This window comes from Neofelis nebulosa, chromosome 1 (genome assembly GCF_028018385.1).
Source record: "Neofelis nebulosa isolate mNeoNeb1 chromosome 1, mNeoNeb1.pri, whole genome shotgun sequence".
Lineage (NCBI taxonomy): Eukaryota > Metazoa > Chordata > Mammalia > Carnivora > Felidae > Neofelis > Neofelis nebulosa.
In genome coordinates this window covers 195,221,862-195,242,058 of record NC_080782.1, presented here as the reverse complement: position 1 = coordinate 195,242,058, position 20,197 = coordinate 195,221,862, and the positions used below count along the sequence as shown (strand labels likewise).

At 41.8% G+C, this 20,197-nt stretch overlaps 1 protein-coding gene and 1 long non-coding RNA gene across 9 annotated transcripts in view; both read right to left on the bottom strand.

Moving 5' to 3' along the window:
• KLF12 (KLF transcription factor 12) overlaps positions 1-12,148 on the bottom strand; it is a 447,719-nt gene extending 435,571 nt beyond the window's left edge. For 5 of the 8 annotated variants that reach the window (XM_058682966.1, XM_058682944.1, XM_058682929.1 and 2 more), the window contains exon 1: positions 11,753-12,148. The gene's annotated coding sequence lies outside the window, so the exon portion shown is untranslated. Of the gene's footprint in view, positions 1-11,489; positions 11,730-11,752 lie in introns of those variants that run through there. The other 3 variants (XM_058682936.1, XM_058682952.1, XM_058682920.1) reach the window with 1 other exon arrangement.
• A 4,007-nt stretch (positions 12,149-16,155) lies between these two features.
• On the bottom strand, positions 16,156-19,734 carry LOC131484555 (uncharacterized). Its single transcript, XR_009248299.1, has 2 exons — positions 19,506-19,734; positions 16,156-16,719 (listed from the first exon to the last, which is right to left on the bottom strand). It is a non-coding gene; the product is annotated as an uncharacterized LOC131484555 (long non-coding RNA).
• Positions 19,735-20,197: the final 463 nt, after the last annotated feature.

The window sequence follows — 20,197 nt, the reverse complement described above, 5'->3', positions numbered from 1 at the left end:
TTGTTTTTGTTTTGTAAATGGAGTAGAGCTATAGCGGTTGAGTGGGAGTATTTCCCTTTGAAAGTAGATAATAGTCTCCAAAATATAATCCCATTTTTATAATCAGTGATCAAAAAACCTTGTGTGAATGTGTTTATAACACTGAGAATATGGAGAACAGTAAAAAAGACACATAGTCCCGATAACATGGGTTATGGGGGAATGGAATGTTACCGCTAGCTACAAGGGGAGCTAAGTAAAAAGGAAGGAAGATAAGAAGGAAAAGAAAGGAAGAAAGAAAGAAAAAAATGAAGTTTTCAAACACATACTTTTATTAGAGAGAGAATATATTTGTAAACACTGCTCAATGAGTGAGTTTCTGCAAAACAAAGCTTATCCCTGGGAACACAGATGTTAAGCTGTTGTCCTTTGAAAACCTAAGTCATAAAAGTAATAATAAATTAATTTAAATAAATACCTAACGTTGGGTTGGTTACAAGCATTAAATGAGATAATGGCGTTTAAGTGTATCATACACATTTTAAGTACAATAAATGCAAAATATTTTTTTCAAAAGGAAAAAAAACTAAGACAATCACATGCTTAAATGGAAACAGATTTTCTGATAAGATAAAAAGTACTTAAAAGAAACTAAAACATAAATCTAAAAATATCTAGGTACTATTTTTAGGCACACTAAGGATCTAAATGAAAATAAAATAAACCGAAATATACTAGAGCAAGGCCCTCTCTTTGGGTTTAGTTGTGCCGGTTCCTCCTGATCTGTTTATACCTGAGACAAAGCCCAGGTTTTATTTACTGTTGTATTCTCAGCACCTAGCACAAGCACTGGTACATGGTAAGTGATGAACCACCTCCCTAATTTTCTTCAGAGTACTCATGCCTCTATTTGCACAGTGTCTTCTAGAATTAAGTTGATCTTTCTGAGCATTATGGGTTTTTTGTTATGCCCCTTTAAAGTACATTTTGGAAGGAAAAAGAATTCATCCAATAATATTCACTGAATCTCACATGAGCTAGACACTAGACATTGGCACCTCCTTTGAGCAACGGAGACTATCTTAAACTAAATGAAACTTAGGAAGACAGCAATCAGATGAAATGGAAAAAATTATTTTACTGGTGTTGGAAATCAAGGTTCTAGTTTCAACTTGGCCACCTTCTAGTTACTCTACCTTCAGATGACCTTAATATCCTCATGAATAAAATGATAACATGTGTCCAATCTACCTTATAAGATTATCAAAAAACAACTCTGTAAACCACCAAGCACTAACCAAAAAGCACTAACCATATATATATATATATATATATATATATATATATATATATATATATATATATAATATATAATATATGTAATATAATATATATATATATATTTTTTGCTATCCCATACTTCTCAAGTATTCTAAAGTGTCTTATTAACCAAGCTATTTATAAATAAAAACAACTGCCTCAGCTTAGAGCCTTGGTATAATCCCAATATATTCAATAGAGAGCTCAGCGTACAATAAGAATTCCATCAATGCTCTTTATAGACTCATTAAGAGTGAATTTCTTTCTGGTTATGTATTATCTCAAAATGAAATATTTTGTGTTTCTTTAAGTGTTCTGTATTTATACCTAACGCAGAAAGCTAATGCACATTCCAGAGGATGTCACTTTAAATAACCAACCACTTTAATGTAAAGTTTCTTTCTAAATATGCCTTCAAGCAACACCTCTGATAAATTACAATGGACTCCGACCTTCTTGATCGGAAAACTGATCAGTTTCCAAGTTTTTCCTTCCATTATTCTTATGTTAAAAACAAACAAACAAACAAAACCTCTTATTCCTATATTCAAAGTTTTTGGTCATTGCTTAAATTTAGCAATATGAAAAAAATTTGACTACACAGCCTCACATAAAGTATATTTTTTTCATTATTTTAACTTATTTTTTTAAGTTTATTTCTTTATTTTGAGAGAAAGAGAACAAGCAGGGGAGAAGCAGAGAGAGAGAGAGAGAGAGAGAGAGAGAGAGAGAGAGAGAGAACCCCCAAGTGGCCTCTGCCTATGAGCACAGAGTCAGACATGGGGCCTGAACTCATGAACCCTGAGATCATGACCTGTGCCAAAATCAAGAGTCCGACACTTAAACAAGTGAGCCACCCAGACGCCCCCATATAAAGTGTATTTTTAAAATTTTATTAACCGATCAACATTATTATTTTGTTTTGCCCAAATAAACCTTCTCTAAACTCATTATAACACTGCACGTCCTACTAGCCAAGTACATCCCAGGATCTAATTTTGGGAATCACAATATTCTCGTGTTATGGCAAATGATAAAAGTTTGCCAAAACACCATAAAGCCATCAGCTCTAAAAGATAACAGAAAAGGATGTGTGAAACCACCACAGTGGCCAAAATAATGTTTTTAATTTGCTTTCTTATTCTTGCAGATTTGCTTTTTCTTTTCCATAAAAAGTAAACATTTTCCATGAAGAATTATTGCCATATCCACTAAAAACCTAAAACCTTTCATTCCCAGATACAAGGAATTTTTTCCCATGAATTTTAAGCAACTTGGTCCATGTATCACAACTTACTTTGTATTGTAAGTTTCCACATAAGTCTCACCTTCCCTCTTTGATTTTCAGCTAATCAATGATAATGCCCTATCCGTTTCCATACATGATTCCGGATTACATGATAGGAGCTAAATAAGTGTAGGTCAAATGGGTAAGGCATTTTTTATAGAGATAATGGTTTTTTTTGTTACTCGTATGATGCCTCTGACTGTAACAGCTTTATCAAATGACAGAATGCATACTGGCCAGAAGTTACTGGTCTATTGCTGCCACTTTGATATACCCTACAGCAGTTGCCTTCTAAAGCAATTTTTTGGATTAGGTCTCACAATTTGTTTTAGCACATGTATCAACCATCACAAAATTGGCTTCTGTATTGAGGTAAATATGCTAGTAAGTGCAGTAGGTCAGTATCTACAAACAAAATAACAGCCTGTAAATACAGTATCTAATACTCCCATTTTTTGCTCTACTCTACAAGAAGATTAAATCTGGACTATCATACTTACTGCTGAAGGGAGTTAAGAGTAATACAGGGAATAGGGCATAACACAACGGCTTTCCAGCATTCAAATCTTTACTTTAGAGATACCTGGGTGGCTCAAACATTTGACTCTTGATTTTGGCTCAGGTCATGATCTCATGATCTCAGGGTGGTGAGATAGAGACCCGTGTTAAGCTCCACGCTGGGCATGGAGCCTGCTTGAGATTCTCATTCTCTCTCTCTCTCTCTCTCTCTCTGCCACCCTCCCCCACCTGCTCTCCCTCTCAAAATAAATAAACATCAAAAAAAAAAATTTACTCTAAAGCTAACTGGCTATTGATCATGGTTATTGGCATTAATTGGGTTAAAATCAGCCCCTACATCTATAAAATAGAAACCGTAATATCATACATATGTACTCAACAAATACTTAATGAATAAAAAGAGGAATCCCATATTTTAATATGTGATGCACTTCTGAAAACTTGAAAAAATTGTATATGTCAAGGGACCAGACTCATGTTTTAAAGGAGACCCACTCTTGGGGCACCTGGGTGGCTCAGTCGGTTAAGCGTCCAACTTTGGCTGAAGTCATGATCTCACAGTTTGTGAGTTCAAGCCCCGCGTCGGGCTCTGTGCTGACAGCTTGGAGCCTGGAGCCTTCTTCAGATTATTTGTCTCCCTCTCTCTCTGCTCCTCCCCTGCTCGCACTTTGTCTCTCTCTCCCTCAAAATAAATAAACATTAAAAAAAATTTTTAAATAATAGTAATAAAATTAAAAAAAGGAGACCCACTCTCAGAGTCAAAAGAGGGAAAGGGAGAGAGAGAGAGGGAGAGGGGCAGAGGGGCAGAGGGGGAAAAAGAAAGAACCCAAAGCAGACTCTGCACCAGTAGCACAGAGCCCCATGTGGGGCTCGAACTCATGAACCGTGAGATCATGACCTGAGGCGAAACCAAGAGTCAGATGCTTATAAGAATAAGAATAAGCCACCCATGTGCCCCAAATTTTCAAATTATTTTTTAAAATACTGTCAAAAATAGCAAAGTCATTGGGGGAGGGGAACTCTTACTGGGCAGTGAGCACCATCACACAACTGCTATAAAGCAATCCATCCTTAAGTCAAAATCCAGTGTATAGAAGGTACTTCAGGGGTTTCCACATATAGTATTCAAAGTGTAAATTATTTGAAAGTCAACCATACATACCTGTGTAGTAAAGAGTACATATCAAATAAACTAACATGTGAAAAACACAGTACCTAACTTCTGAACAATAAAGAGTAGTTGTTTTATTTTGCTGCTACTAGTCATTCTGAATGGCTGCTTTTAAGAGCACTACCTTGTGATCCAGCAATCACACTACTTGTATTTACCCAAAGAATACAAGAATACTAATAGCAGCATTATTTACAAAAGCCAAGATATGGAAGCAGCCCAAGTGTCCATCGACTGATGAATGGATAAAGAAGTGGTGTGTGTGTGTGTGTGTGTGTGTGTGTGTATATATATATATATATAATGGAATATTACTCAGCCATAAAAAAGAATGAAATCTTGCCATTTGCCACAACACGGATACAGCTAAAGAGTAAAATAAGCGAAATACGTCAGAGAAAGACAAATACCATATGATCTCACTCATATGCAGAATTTAAGAAACAAAACACATGAGCAATGGGGGAAAAATGAGAGAAAGCGAGACAAGTCAAGAAACAAACTTTTAATTGTAGAGAACAAATTGATAGTTACCAGAGGGGAGGGTGGAGGGGGGATGGTTTAAGTAGGTGACAGGGATTAAGGAGGGCACTTGTCCTGATGAGCACTGGGTGATGTATGGAAGTGTTGAATCACTATATCATACACTTGAAACTAATGCAACACTGTATGTTAAGTAACTGGAATTAAAAATTATAATACAAAAAAAAGAGACAGAGAAAGAGAGAGGCACCAATATCCTAGAGCAGACTAATATTTATTGAGCACTAAATATGTACAAGGTTCTATACACCTGACACTTCATGGACATTACCACAATTTTAGTGTTCAAAACTATTCTGCAATGTTGACATTATTTGTTCTTGTTTTTGTTTTTACTTATACGTAAACGGAGACTTGGAGAATTAACTTGTCCAGTCAGACAGCCAAACCCGAGTAGCCTGAGGTTTCAATCCAGCACCCTTTGACTCCACTACAAAGCTTTATTTCGCAAAGAGAAAAAGAAAAAAAAAAAAAAAAAAGGTAGGAAAAGGTAGTGAATTGTAGAATGGCTAATAGAGTTGAATATGCTTAGCTAGAGAGAGATCAAAAGACTTAGGAAGGAAAAATCCATGATACTGGCACTGGGCTACTGGAGGGTTAGTCACAGAGATTGCACTCCTTAATTCGTTCCTTGTACAAGTATTTTAGCACTGTGCGATCTGTCACTATGGTAGGCACCGGGTGAGAAGCCAGTACAGTAACTATGAAGAAGAATCATTTCCTGCTCTCAAGGGGCTTACTATTGGGAGGGGACCCGCAAATCAACAAGCAGTTGCACCAGAAAAACAGCATGTACTATAGGGCCATAGAACACAGCCTGGAACCCTGAATATTCTTATTCAGAATTCTTATTCTTATTCAGTATTCTTATTCAAGTACTTTGCAAAGTAAGGGATGGCAAGAATCCCAGAGGAAGTGATGTTTACAGTGATAGTTGTGACAGGAACAGGAGTTAGGCAAGGTGTATGTGTGACACAGAAAGAGTCTAAAATGAATTGTATTGATGAGCTAGTGTGAGTCAATTTCTTTGCTCTTCCAAGAATAGTGTTTACACAGAGCGTGAAAAAATATTTTTTTTTGTTTCTTAACTGAAGAAAATGTGGCTGGGGAGAAATTATGTAAATTAATATTGTTAATTTTCTCAAATGTATGTGTGTAAAGAAATGTACACAGCAGAAAAAATGTGTGCATAAATAAAATATGTTCAATAAATTTTCAGATATCCATGTAATATCTCCATCATTTACCTCTCTTGGCTGTGCATTTATTGTGTTACAACAATGTTTGAGTCTAACCAAGACGCTTTATTTCTGGCTTAAGCCATAAATCAGACATAGCTTAATCAACAGAATCTTCGCTTAATTAGGGATTTGCAGTTCAATAAGACTGTTCTAAATTATAGAATAACAGCACAAAATTAATGATTCTATAAAAAAATAAGGGTATTTTTAATGACTAGTGGACTCACTGAAGGAGGTTTACAATCTCTAAGAAATCACTCTTGATCTTCACTTTCTGTTCTCTGTAAAATCAAATGGGAACTGTATTTTCATGTACATTCTTTTGAAAAGCTCAGATACTTCACCTGCATTATACAAATGTTAATGGTAAAGTTTCATACCAGCTACAGAGAAACTTTTTAAGAATGACTTTCTCAAGGTCACAGAGCAAATCTCTGGTGAGACAGGAATGGAATTCATGACCTTTGACTGCCAGAAGTTTTCTACCCACACTCGGAAATTCCTTCTCCATAAGTGTAATTTATATGCTCACTTAGAGAGGCTGGAAAGTTCATCCCTTGTAGGGATGTGGGGGATGGAGAGGGAGTGGTTTTCCTGTCAAATCAGTTGCCACACGAGTACTTTCTAGTTTTACAAAGTGATTCGTACCCACACTATCTTCTTTTACCCTCACCACAACCCTGTAAAATGTCTATTATTTTTCCCATTTTACAGACTCAGGTTAAGAAATTTAACCAAGGTCGTCCAGTTTTAGTAACCAAGAGACCCGGCTTCAGATTGTGATATCTCTGCCACCTCAATCAGTCCAGATTCCAGGATATATAATCTTAGCAGATACCGGATTGTGAAATGAATAAATATTTTCTTTACAGTTAGCTGTTTCATTTTTTCACAATCATTTATCTTGGTTCTCATTTAGTTATGTTGGTTTGTTTTCTTTGGGGCAAGGCTGTTTTCACGTTCTAAGTTTGCTTCCTAAACTCAAAACCAAGTGAGAACATTATTACTAAACATAGGATTTGGAAAAAACAAACTGTGTGTTTTCCTTCTTTTGTATACAAGTGGGAGGAGGGGGACTTTTTACCGTAATTCTTGCTCGTAATATATGTAGCGTCAGGGGTGCCGGGGGATATATACCAACATACAGAATATAAAAACTCACGTTCATAAATACTATATACATGCATATATATACATAAAATATACGTAAAATAGCAAACACACATACATGTGATATACACATATACATCACGCCCAGAATAATTCTAAAAACCCACAGGTGTTGTGACTGTAGCACTGGGAACACAACTCCTGGCTGTCTAGGCCAGTAAACTGTAATAGCTGGGCTTCTATTACCTCTGATGGGATGGAGAAAACTATCCCAAAGCTCTCCAATGGTTTCTCTCACCTTCCATGCAGCAGTACAGCAGCAAAGGCTTCCTGCTACCCCATCTGTACCTAAAAAGCAATACTCTTCAGACCAGTCCAATTATGCTAATAATCAAAAAAATATACCACGAAACAGCAACAGAAGTATATGACTTTCACTGGAGAAAAAGACAGGAAGAAAGACCACGCCAAGAGCAGAATTCTCTGGGTGAATATCCTGTAGCCTACTGCCAGACCCAAACAAATTTTTATGGAGCAACAGGACTACTCAAGTAGCCACTTTTATGACAATAAACACCCAAAACCGAAAAATCCTTTTGTAACATAATTACTGAGAATATATAGAGAAAGTAACCATTTAATCCACAGCATGTGTTCTCAGCCACAAGAACTCAAAAGCTGACATCAGATGGGGTGTGGCTGGTCCAGGCCCTGAAAATGAATTCTGGCCTGTTGAAGTCAGACATTTCCCTGAACGGGTTTGGGATCTGGAAATACAGCAGATCTCACAGAGCCCAGGGCTGTTGACCTCCTGGGCATAGGGCAAGGCCCATCTGTTTACTTGCGTTTTGATTTTGGGAGCTGTGGTTGTGGTGGATGAGTTAAGGCTGTGGTTTATAGGGTGTCGCCAGTGATTTAATTTTAATATTTTTACCCTTACATCTTGTACATACTAAAGACTGAAAGCTGTGCATAATTTGTCAGCTGAAAAATAAACATAAAAGAAAATAAGTGAACAGGGGGCAAAAATACAGATATTACCACCCTACTATCATACAGCATTTTCAAAACATAAATGATAAAGGCAAGCAACCGCAACCTATTTTAGAAATTATTTATAAAAATGAAAGCTGTTTTCTACAAGGAAAAAGATAACCATGGGTGTTAAATAAAACTGTTAAATAAAGCAGTTTTGAGATTTTTAGTTCTTGCTCATTAATCAGCGTGAAAGCACAAGCGGGAAGACTTCCTTATCCAAAACAAATAACTTTTCAAGTAAGTCTGCACCTCTAGTTTTGTAGAATACAACTAGTTTGTATCAATACACAAATCATCTACAGTTACTAAGAAGACTGTTTCTCTCACAATGTAAAGAAAACCATTTGACACCCCCAATTTAATTGATTATCTTAATGAAATTCACACATAAATATGAAATTTCACACTTTCCATTTTGTACAATGGCGAAAACACCGAGGACCTTCATATGTGCAACTGCTTAACAATATCACCTCACTGGTAAGACGATTCAGTACTCTAGATTAACCAACACTGGCTTGAGTTCAAAATGCCCTCAGTGTAGGCCTAGAGGCCTAAGCACTTACGTCCTCTTTGCAGAGGAAAAAGAAAAAAACAAAACACACAAAAAAAACCACACCTATGGTTAAGACCAAATTATTTCATTCACTTGATAACAGCCTGCTTCATGATAGAACATTTAAAACTCACTCAGTCTGTTCAAGTGCTTGTTTACCTTTCACAGGAGGCAGGGAAGTAATCCCTGAGGAACATATATATTTTTAAATGACCAGAACACTACTGCTATTCTATGCCTGATGCACCCTCTTCGGAATGAATGAACATCACGCATCCTGATTTGTTTTTCCCTTGGCCTGGGGAGAGTGAGCACACTGGTGTTTGCAGTCCCTTCCCTTTCTGTACACACAGAGGCTGCAGCTGTAGTAAACAACCACCAGCCAAAAGTTGCTAAGGTCAAGGTCTCAAATGCTACACCAGGACCAGTTTTCTCCCAAATGACATTCAGTTACTGAAAAAGAACTTTCTGGAGAAAAAAAAAAAATATATGTTAAGGGCCCACTGGCACAACAATTTTCATTCAATAAATAGTAATACAAAGCATTCCAAAATAAAGTTTAGCTGACCGAAGCTTCTTTTAAATATGCATCGCTAAGTAATAGATAAATAACTGAAGCAACTCAAAAATAAACAGAAATTCCTCAAGAATGTTCTGTGTATCTGACACAACTATATTAGTTACATGGTTTTGGTTCATAAATTTGAAACTTCCAAATTTCACCAGCTTCGGTATACTTCATAATAGTTATGAATTACAAGACAAGAATAATAAACTTCTCTCCTAAATGCATTACAAATTTCTGCCAATACTTCTATGCTCTAATTGCTCCCTCCCCAACTCAAAGAAGCTTACCATACTCAAGCTAGTCTCCAATCGATTGACCAGGCTGCAGCGATAAAGATACAACTTATGCAACTGAAATGTTTGCCCTTCACCATCCCATGTCTACTAGGCTTCCACAGTTAAACATCCTCTAGCCTAAAAGTATACCCCTTTATCGCAACCAATTTCTGCGTGGTTTTAAAGAATGTAAACAAAATGCGAATGAGGTCTACAAACAGCACAACCAGGCTTTTTTTTTTTTTTTTGGGGGGGGGGAGTCACTGTTTTTATTAAATGCCAATTCCAAAGAGCATTTGTTACATGATGGAATACACCCACTCTTCCAGAGTGACCACTCCTATTCCCATCACAAGAGGCTCCCTTTTAAAAGACACCAAATTTATTTCAAAGCATTTACTTATCTAAACAACTCTCTCCTCCAGTAAGAAAAGGGCCTGGAGGCGTCTAGGTGGATTTGCACAATGACGTTATTTGATTGACAGATGTCTACTGAGGCCACTGGATGCACAGGCACCAAATGTAAATAGACCTGCTCACCTCCCTGGTGTGACCGGGAAACAGAGAATATTAAAGCTGATTTACAATAAAATATCCCAGTGCTCGGCCGAGAATTCTATTAGCCAGTGGGATTGCTTAAAACAATCCATACAGAACGATACTTAAACCATCTGTACTGTTAAATTAGAGAGCTGACGATATTAACCATACAAACTGTTTATCCAGATTACACATTCCGTTGTACTAACACTCTTTAACTCAACACAGTTTTTATCAGCTGAATTAAGGGTATTACTATTAAAGTATGCAAAACTCGAAGCGCAGGGTGAAGGGGGGCTGGGAAGCCGCAGGGCATATAACAAAGGAATTGGTACTTTTTCCAAGGGTTTGCCTCAAATGCACTTCGAAACAGAACTGTTGAGTGCACCCCACCCTTTTCCCCAAAGATAAAAGTTTTTCAAAGTTCTAATACGCAGCTCTCTACCCAACAAAAGCAGGATTGATTCTCCCCATAGGGGAGCATCTAACACGAACACCAACTAATGTCGCGGAGGTCAAGTCCGAGTCCTGGGAGCGAGCTTCTGAGGCTAGAAAGGGCTCCCAGGCCAGCTCCGCGGGCTGCCCGGCTCGGGTGGACGTGCAAAGTTGCCCCTTGTCAACTCCGGCCGGCTCCCCCGTAATTGAAAATAACAGCCACGGGCCAGCCCCTGGCTACTTCCGCGGACCAGGCACTGTAGCAAGTGACAGTTACACATCATTACGACCAGAGACAATAATGAATGTAGCACCAGGACCACTATTCATGCCAGCAGTGTCATCTCCGCCTTAACCCCTTCCCCTCCACTCTCTCCAGCGCACACCCACAGCCCACACAGCCCCGGTGCGGCAGCTATTCACCGAACTCGCTCTCTTCCTGGGGGCAAACTACTTCCACAACCCCCCACCCCCGCCTCCCCGATTCAGCCCGGGTGTTTTATGTCCCATCCTTGGCAACCGTCAGGCAAACATTGCAACCAACAATTCCACCAGGGGTAGAAAAACATTTGCTTAATTCACGGTACTTGATAAGTTCTTTAAAAAAAAAAAAAAAAATTGGTGCGGGGGGGGGGGGGTGGAGAGAGAAACCTCCTTCTTTCTTCTTCACATATCCGACCGACGCTACTTGCTTTGCAATAGCATCGCCCTCCCTCGGCCCCCTCCCTCTTCCCAACACTTTCCCCCTTTAAGAACACAGACCAACCAAAATGATTTAACTTGAGCAGATGACAGAAGGAAAATAAAACATGTTAAGAGAACACGGTCTGATTTGGGATGGCAAAAAAAAAAAAAAAAAAAAGGAGGGGGTTGTTTATTTTGATAAGAAACGGAATCGGCACAGACCTGAACAGAAGCTGCAGAGCAGGAGAAATTGTTTTCTTTCCCTCACACAGAGTCCCCCTCTCTCTCTCCCTTTCTCTCTCTCTCTCTCTCTCGCACACACACGCGCGCGCACACACTCACTCTCGCACACACACGGCGTCACCCGCGCACACTCACACGCACACTCGCACACGCACAGGCAGAGCCTCTCAGCTGCTCTCTGCAGTTCTCAGGAAATGAATGGGGGGCAACCCAGGGAACTGTTGTACTTGCAAATGACTTACCCGGATCACATGATGCGCTAAATGTAGGGTGGGCCGGTGGGTGGAGGCTGCCGAGACGCGAGCCCCGGTCTAGCGTGGGGAGCCTCGCCAGGCCCGCATCGAATTACCCCGGGGCCCAGCCGAGGGGGTTGCAAGACGCCGCTTCTCCTCCCTTGCAGCCCGCAGCTCAGGAAACCGGAGAGGCGTGGGGGGTGGGGTGGGGTGGGGTGAGGTGAGGTGGGGGGGGTGAAAACACCAAACCCCCAAACAAAAGAGCTCCGGGTCCTCCTCCCCAGAAACAAAGCCCCGCCGCTGCGGGCGAGCCCCGGGGTGGGGCCGAGGGCGGGGGCGGCGGCGGGGAGGGGCTCGCTCAGCAGGCGCTAAGTCGCTTTATTGCCATAAAATGGGGCCCCCGAGCCGCTCCGCCCGAGGATTAGGAGGCGGGCTCTGAGTGTGATGGTTGAAATCCCCTGTGGGAAACTAACCCCTCCCCGCTCGCAGAGGTAGAAGGCAACACCCACTGCCCGGCCCTCGCCTCGCCGCCCGGGCCGCCGGGCTGGGGGGTGGGTCCGCGGAGCCTCCACCCCGCCCCACCCCGCCCCACCCCTGCCCCCGCCCCCCGGCCTCGGCCGCGCTTCCCTTTCACCTGCACCACCTTGCTGCGGCACCCAAAATAACCTACACATGGCCAACGGAGCTTTGGGAGCCGCCGGCCGAGGGGGGCCCGCGGGGCCTCGCGGCGGGAGGAACCCCCGGATTGCAACTCGCCAGGCGAGGACTCGCGCTGAGCCGCGAGAAAGTCCCCTCTTTTGTGTCAGAGCGCGCAAGGCAGCCTTCGGGAGAGAATTCGGAGGCAAATCGAGCGCGCAGCCCGCCCGGCCCCCCGCCCCCTCCCCGCTCCGGCCCGGGTGGGGGCGTGCAGGGAGGGGGCCGGGCGCCCGAGCCGTCCCCGCGGCTCGCCCGCCAGCTAACTTGGAAAGGTGTGGGCGGAGCCGGCTCGAGCGGCCGGCCGAGGCTGCGGGCACGGCGGCGCGGCGGCTCCCGGGGACCGCCCCCGGGCGCCGGGCATCGCCCGGGTCGGGCAACAATGGGGTCCAAAGCAGGGGCAGCCGGGCGGGCGGTGCCCTCGGAGCCGGGGTACGCGCGGGGGTGGGGCGGGCCGGGGGCTGGGCGAGGAAGGGAGAGGGATCATTGTTTGGGTTCAGGAGCAGCGCACGTTGTGGGCGAAGCGGGGGCGTCCTCCCTCCCAGTGCTTCACCTTGGGATGGATGGGGGCAGGGGAGACGCATGCCTCGCTCGGGAAACCCGGGAGAAGGGTTGCCAGCCCGCGCTAGTTATTCGGGAAAGCAGGCGAACTTGCAGGAGGGGTAGGAAGCTGGAGCTCCAGACCCCCGCCGAGGCCCCGAGGGCTCCTAGCCGCGGCGTAGGGGAGTCCAGCCCCCGGCCCTGCGCCCCAGGAGGGAGGCACGAGAAGCGGGCGACCGGGAGCGGAGCCCTAGCTGCTCTCCCCTGCGGCCCCTCCCTCCCCGCCCTCGCGCCTGGGGGAGCGGATCCGCGGGATTCTGGGGCGGGAGAGTGGAGGCAGCGGCGGGGCGGCCGTTCCCGCCGCGGCTCGGAGGGCGCGGGGTCAGCGCCGCGCCGGAGGGTCGGCGGGGGCGGGGAGGAGACGGGGCGGAAGCGGACGGGCGGGGTGCGAGGGTGGGCTGGTTGGGCGCTGCGGTCAGCGGTGGAGATGCGTGCGCCACTTTTCTTGCAAACCTAGGTGAGCGCGCTGGAGCTCCCGAGCCCGCAGGCACCCCTGCGCGGTGCCCCTGAGCCCGCCCCGCGCGGGAAACCGCCCCGGCGGTGGGAAGGCTGCGAAGGGGAAGTTTATGTTAGGGAGAGCAAGATTTGCAGTAATGTGGCATGAAGTGGGGTGGGAAGAGAAACAAGGGAGAGGCCGAGAAACAGGAAATGAGAGCAAAGGAACGACTTCTAGCCAGGAAAAGCCGTGCTCTACATTTTGTGTGGCATTTTCCAAACACTTCTAAAGGCCGGGTGTGCGTTATTAATGGAAACAAAGGCAGGGTACCGCCTGGTGTGGCCTCTGCCACCTGCCACACTCTACGTGAGGAATGATGGGAAAGGTGGTCCCGCCTGGACGCTGAGTCGACAGCAGCCCACTTCCAGTCCACACGGGATGAGTCAGTGGGCCAGACTCTTAGACATACAACAGGACTGCGAGGAGGGATCTGCCCGGCTCTTAGGGTTCCGGAGAAGAACAAATGAGATAAGTGTAACAGTGTCTTAAAATCGTGGACCACTCCTTAAGTGAAGTCATCTGAGAAGAGGAAAGCTGTGGGGAGAGCAGGAAGGCGAGGGATGCCCACGGCTGAAGACGTGGGTGGGGCAGGAATCAGGAACCCTGGAGCAAAATGGGGCGGGCACGCAGAAGGGCGGTAGCAGGGTGGAGTCTCTTTTGGGGGGTGGGGGGGAAGGGGCTCCGGACCCCATCCCCTGGGCTAATCAGGTTAAACAGCCCTTTACACTGCACTACATCTGGATGAAACATGAAAAGACAAGTTTGAAAAATGGTAGAACATTGACAAATGTACAATGTTTAAATGAAAAACTTGCCTCTACTAGAAACACTGTGAAGTTTCCCTGTAGGTGGGGCAGAGAGTGAAGGAAGTGAGTTTAACTGTAAGAGTGAAGGATGCTGTAAGAAATTATGTCATCGTGGCACTTCTTGTACTAACAGCTCTTTCTCAGAGCTGAGTAGCGGACTGACCATAAATATGTTCTGTAGCCAGCGCTTTTCTGCACGTGTAGAAGCATTCCAAGCTGCACTCCCTCCTTTTGGCAACAGCCACAGGCATGTTAATAGAATGACAAAAGATAGAAAAAGTACAAGACTCCATTCCAGAGAGATAAGGAAATTAGGGGAAAGTCAAGGTTAATATCCAGACTCTGGGTAATGTGGCTGAAAAAATGAACTACATCAAGTTGGGAAAAAATATTTGCAGATTTTTTTTTATAATTGTTGACAGATAAAGGATAGAAATGTTTGATTAAGGCAATTCTCCAGATATAAAGAGGCAAGGGAGGAGATAGCAGAAGATCAAAACCAAAGAATGAAGAAGGTGGTCATCACTGGGAGTTAGGATACTGGAGTAAATGTGTGTGTTTGTGTACAGGCATACATTTCCAATTCAGTTCATGTAATTCATTCCCTGTATAGAACTTAGGGTAAAACAAACTAAGGTGTGAACAGAAGGAGAGAAGTTAGGAAAATAGCATACATAGCTTAGCAAAAATATGTGCATATCTTTACATGTAGTCCCTTACCCTCCACTTCCATGTGTGTGCAAGAATATGAAAAATCAGGAAATGTAAACATGGCAAAATTAATTTACCAGGAATGTATAATTCTTTTTTTTTTAATTTTTTTTCAACGTTTTTTATTTATTTTTGGGACAGAGAGAGACAGAGCATGAACAGGGGAGGGGCAGAGAGAGAGGGAGACACAGAATCGGAAACAGGCTCCAGGCTCCGAGCCATCAGCCCAGAGCCTGACGCGGGGCTCGAACTCACAGACCGCGAGATCATGACCTGGCTGAAGTCGGACGCTTAAGCGACTGCGCCACCCAGGGGCCCCCCAGGAATGTATAATTCTGGCCACACAAAAAAAAATTTGAAATCACAAAATCGTAAAATGTCAATGTTGAGGGGCTCCTGGATGGCTCAGTGTGGAACCTGCTTACGATTCTCTCTCTCTCTGCCCATCTCTGCTCTCTCTTTAAATACATACATACATACACACACACACACAAACTCTAAAAAAAAAAAAAAAAAGTGTTGAAAGTATCTTTCAAATCCCATCTTTTACCGTATTTCAGTTCTGTTTAAACCCAGGATAATTTGGGTCAAAGATGACTCATTTCCCCAAATTCATATACTTCTATTTTACTTAGTGTTCACTGTCGCAAATGCTAAAAGAAGAATGAATTAACGAGGAGGATGGAGGTCGGTATTCGGAGTTTCTTAACCGTGGTATTCTTCTACCTAACATCTTATCCTAGAAAAGAGAAGAACACACACAAGCACCCCCCAAAGCAGATCATCTATCTCGTTCAATGTACGTGATAAGGCACAACTTGCAACTAGAGATTTTAAGTTGCTAATGTCAAAATAAACGTTACCTACCTGCAACTTTTTGTCAGATCTTACTTCCACTTCACCAGTGGTGATACATTTTGAAAAATTAGTGTCAGTGGTAGAAAACTCTTTTACAATATTAAGAGTATTACTTGCACCACACCCTGATTTCTCTAAGGTAAAGACTCTCTTCAGTATCTATGTATATTTAAAGTTCTTAAGCCTTAGGATTAGTGATGCCAAAGATTGCATGGATGATTTAACACGAATGTAATTCCAGGCAGGGATGGGGGAAAATGGGAGTCCATTTTCAGAAGTAAAAGCTGTGTTGAAAGATTAGAGCTGATTCAAAGTGAAAATAAAAGTGATTTCCAAAGCTTTCATATATTTTAAAATACAGTCCTAGGGCCAGAAGTGAATATGTATTGCTAGGTTTCAATGCCCTTTTTTTTCTTCATGTGTTCTATTTTGGCAATAATGTTCAGCAAAGGGGAATTTTCCTGTTTAAGTCTGAGAAAGGCATGTAAGAGGACTTACTATGAATGCAAACAGCTGGTGATATTATGTGATTACATGGTAAACAGCATGTTTTGATTTGTGTGAGGAGCCGTCTGGCAATTAGAGGAAAATGACATTTTATAACTTTGTTTTGTTGCAGTCAATACGGTTTTTGGTCCTTCTAGCTTGATCATCACTCCCTCGGATGTTGCCTCTTTTCCAATGTCCTGCGCAGTCAAGTCTCCTTCAGGGCTACCACCACGCGCCTCCCCATCTTGCACTTCTGAACCTCTGGCCTCCTTCCCTCAGCTCCATTCCACCTCGCCTCCAGCAAATCCTTAATTATGGCACATCTATAGTTAAAAACCCAAAGTGACACAAATTAGTGTCAATACAACACCATGACATTTAAGGGCCCCACTTCGGTTCTCATATATCTCAGACTTGTAACCTTCTACCCAGGTGAACACCTTGCCATGTGCCATCCATCCTGGCTGCCTTTACTAGTTGGCTCAGTGCCCCCACCCCCATTGTCTGCTCTGGAATCTTCCCAAAATGATTCCATGACGCCCTGCACACATTTTACATATCCCACCTCTTCATCAAAAAATTATCTTTCCGTTCTTGAAGCTTCTGTTAACGTAATGGAAAGAGTGCCTTTCTGATTCTCCATTTTTTCTGCCCATGTAAATAATATTTCCCATACTTTGAAGGATTAACACTTACTGGATCCTTACTTGGGCCAGTGTGAAATATATTGGCCCAAGTAGGCATCCAGCAAATGTTAATTCCCTCACTTTTTAGGTACTTACACTTTTCTGCTTTCATTAAATATTGTTGGCTCCCCTAGACAGGTAACCATCTGAGAAAAGGGCTGTAAGTTAGCCATTTATTTAGCCTTCCTTTTACCCCTCACACTATTTTGCACATAGTGGGTGATTAGTGAAATGTTTGTTGAACTAATTAAAAAATAAGTAGAATTAGAATGACCTACATTAAAACATAGACCTGAAAACCTGAGTTTCCATTTGGGTGCACATATTAAAAATAATAAGCAAAACTCTGAAATGTGTTGACAAACACCTTTTGAACATGGATCCAGGCAACATTCCTCAAGTAATTTTCCCTTAAATTAGAAGTTTTTACATACAGAAATGTACCAAATTTGGAACATATTTACCTAATTGCATTGTCCCTCTCATATTTATTCAATTATACTACTTTTCACTCTCCTTTGAGTGGAATTGTATTAAATAAAATTTTAATTTTTCATAACCAGAGGGAAAATTCATAGCAAATTTGTTTTTAAAAATAGCACTTTGCAAGTTTTTAGACTGCAAATGTTGGAGATATAATGTGGTAAATAGAGATAGTTTGCATTTTTTAAATATAGCAAATCGAGGCATATCAGATTTGAACTATAGCTATCCTTGCCTTTTTATTTTTTATAAGTAAAAATTACACCACCATGGAAATAATTCAATTCATCTACAGTGTACATAGTTTACAGAATACTTTAATTTCATACTATATACAAGACACTAGCCTCAGTATTATTATAAGTATATGAAGATGAGCTTAGATAAAAGCAATGAATAATTATAATATGAAGTACAATTATAATACTCTGGATGAAGTTATATCTGTTAGGAAACATTAAGAAGACTGTGGGGAAAGACCTTGTGGAGGTTAAAAATTTCTTCAAAAGATAATTTTATTTTTAATATGAACTATGTCATGTGTGTAAAGTAATATACAACATACGTAGGTTAAGGTATGCTCCTGTGGCCTTTTCTTGGCTTAACTATAGAATATTTCCAATACTCTAAGCCCCCCATTCTGGTCAACCCAGTCATATCCCTCTCCTATTCTTACAGGAATAACTATGTCTTTCTGACCTGGGATTTATTTTATTGCAATTTTTTAGACATATTTTTTATTTTGACAAAGTATTCATAATCATTTTTCCTAGTAGTGAATTGCTATTATTTAACTTATCACCACATTAGGATTTTCTCCAAATTTTTGCAATCACACTTACATTATAGTGAACGTCTTAGCTTCTTTAAAAAAATTTTTTTTTCGGAAGTGTCCTCTATGTTGTGTTACCAAAGCAAAGATGATGAATTTGTTTTTACTGTTCTAGAAACATTTCACCAGATTATTTTTCAAAATTATTCTACCAACTTACCAGGACACCATAATATATGAGAGTGCCATCTTCCCTGCATTCTGGCTAACTGGGTGGTGTTCTGGTTAGCTGGGTGGTACTCTGAAATAAAAAACTTTAAATTGAAAACAAGAATGGCTTGAATTTTAGTTCCCTGATTCGTAGAAATTGAACTTGACAACAGTGGGTAGAAGTCTGGGGCTGAATCAATTTCTCTTGCCACAGCTTGGCTGAGATGAGTCTGACTACAATAGGAAATGAACGTTACAACAGCTGCAAAAGACATTACAAATTCAAACTAAAATGCAACAACTTGTTATTTTGGGAAAGGGGTGCACGGGAAGGAAAATGGGAAGCTCTGTCTCATATTTCAAGCCTTGATAAGAAGGAAAAAGAAAAGGGTCTTAAAAGGATGGAATTCAGGAATATTAGCGTGTTTACAGTTTTGATAAATTTGGAAGTCACGGAAATAGAAAATCCATTCTATCAAATTTGAAAGTAAAATGGTATATTAGAGAACTGATAAAAAAGAATACAGAGAAAAAATTAAAACCTAGTCAGAAACTTGGGAATAAAAGAACAAGAAATGAAAATACAGGGAAAGGAGATAGGAAAGGAAGTTAAAGATCAGCACTGATTAGTATTGCTTTACTTTAATTGGCAAACAACAGAAAACCCAACTAATGGCTGCTTAAGATATATATTTTTTGCCCTGTCTCCTCCCCAACCCCTCCTTCAACAAAACAAAAAGCCCAAAGGGAGGCAGCCACAGTTGGAGGCCGTGCAGGTGATCTTTGGTGCCCCAAGACTCCAAGTTCATTTTGTTTTCCTGCTCCCCAAGCTCATTTTGTTTTCCTGCTCCCCTTCTTAAAGCATAATTTCTTTTTCTCACCACAGCAGGAAGAAGGAAAAAAATCTCAAAGTTAAGGCCAAGTCTGTTCCTTTTAGAAAGTTTTCCAGAAGCCTCACCTACCATTACCATGTGCTTATATTTCATTGGCCATTATTGGGTCACATGGTCTCATGAAAATCAATCACAGGAAAGTAGACGTGGATTAGGGCACCTCAGATGGAATTTGGGCCAGTCAACTGACAGTGTGTGCCTTTTTGCTATGTAACTGTTTAGAATGTTCTAGTCCTAAGATGAAAACCATTATGTTGCTGAGGCTCTCTATGGACTTCTTGGTGGCAGACAGCTAAAAGAAAAACATGCCATTAAGCTTATGAGTTATTGACACCATCATTGGAAACACATCAATTCATAAACTTAGAAAAAAAAAGATTTGACGATGTTCCTTTACATGAACTTTTCCACACAATGTGATTTTAAAAGGTCATCGAAGTGCACAAACCATAATGTAGTTATTTCAGATTAATCCATGTGTGATTTACCTAAGGCAAAACGTGAATCCCAGCTTAGCTTCGCCCAGTTGCATAGTCTGGTTATGGCTCATCTTTCTACTCCATCGATGTGCATCGAGAAATGAACATTAATTTTTAAAAGTTGAATAAACAAGCCATAATTAGAAAGGTAAACACCAACTGCGTTTGTATTTCACACTCAAATATTACTGAGTCATCGGTGTAAGGGTTTCCACCTGTGAACCGGAAGTCCTCAACTGATTCTGGGTCTCATCACTGACCCTTGAGTGACTCTTGAC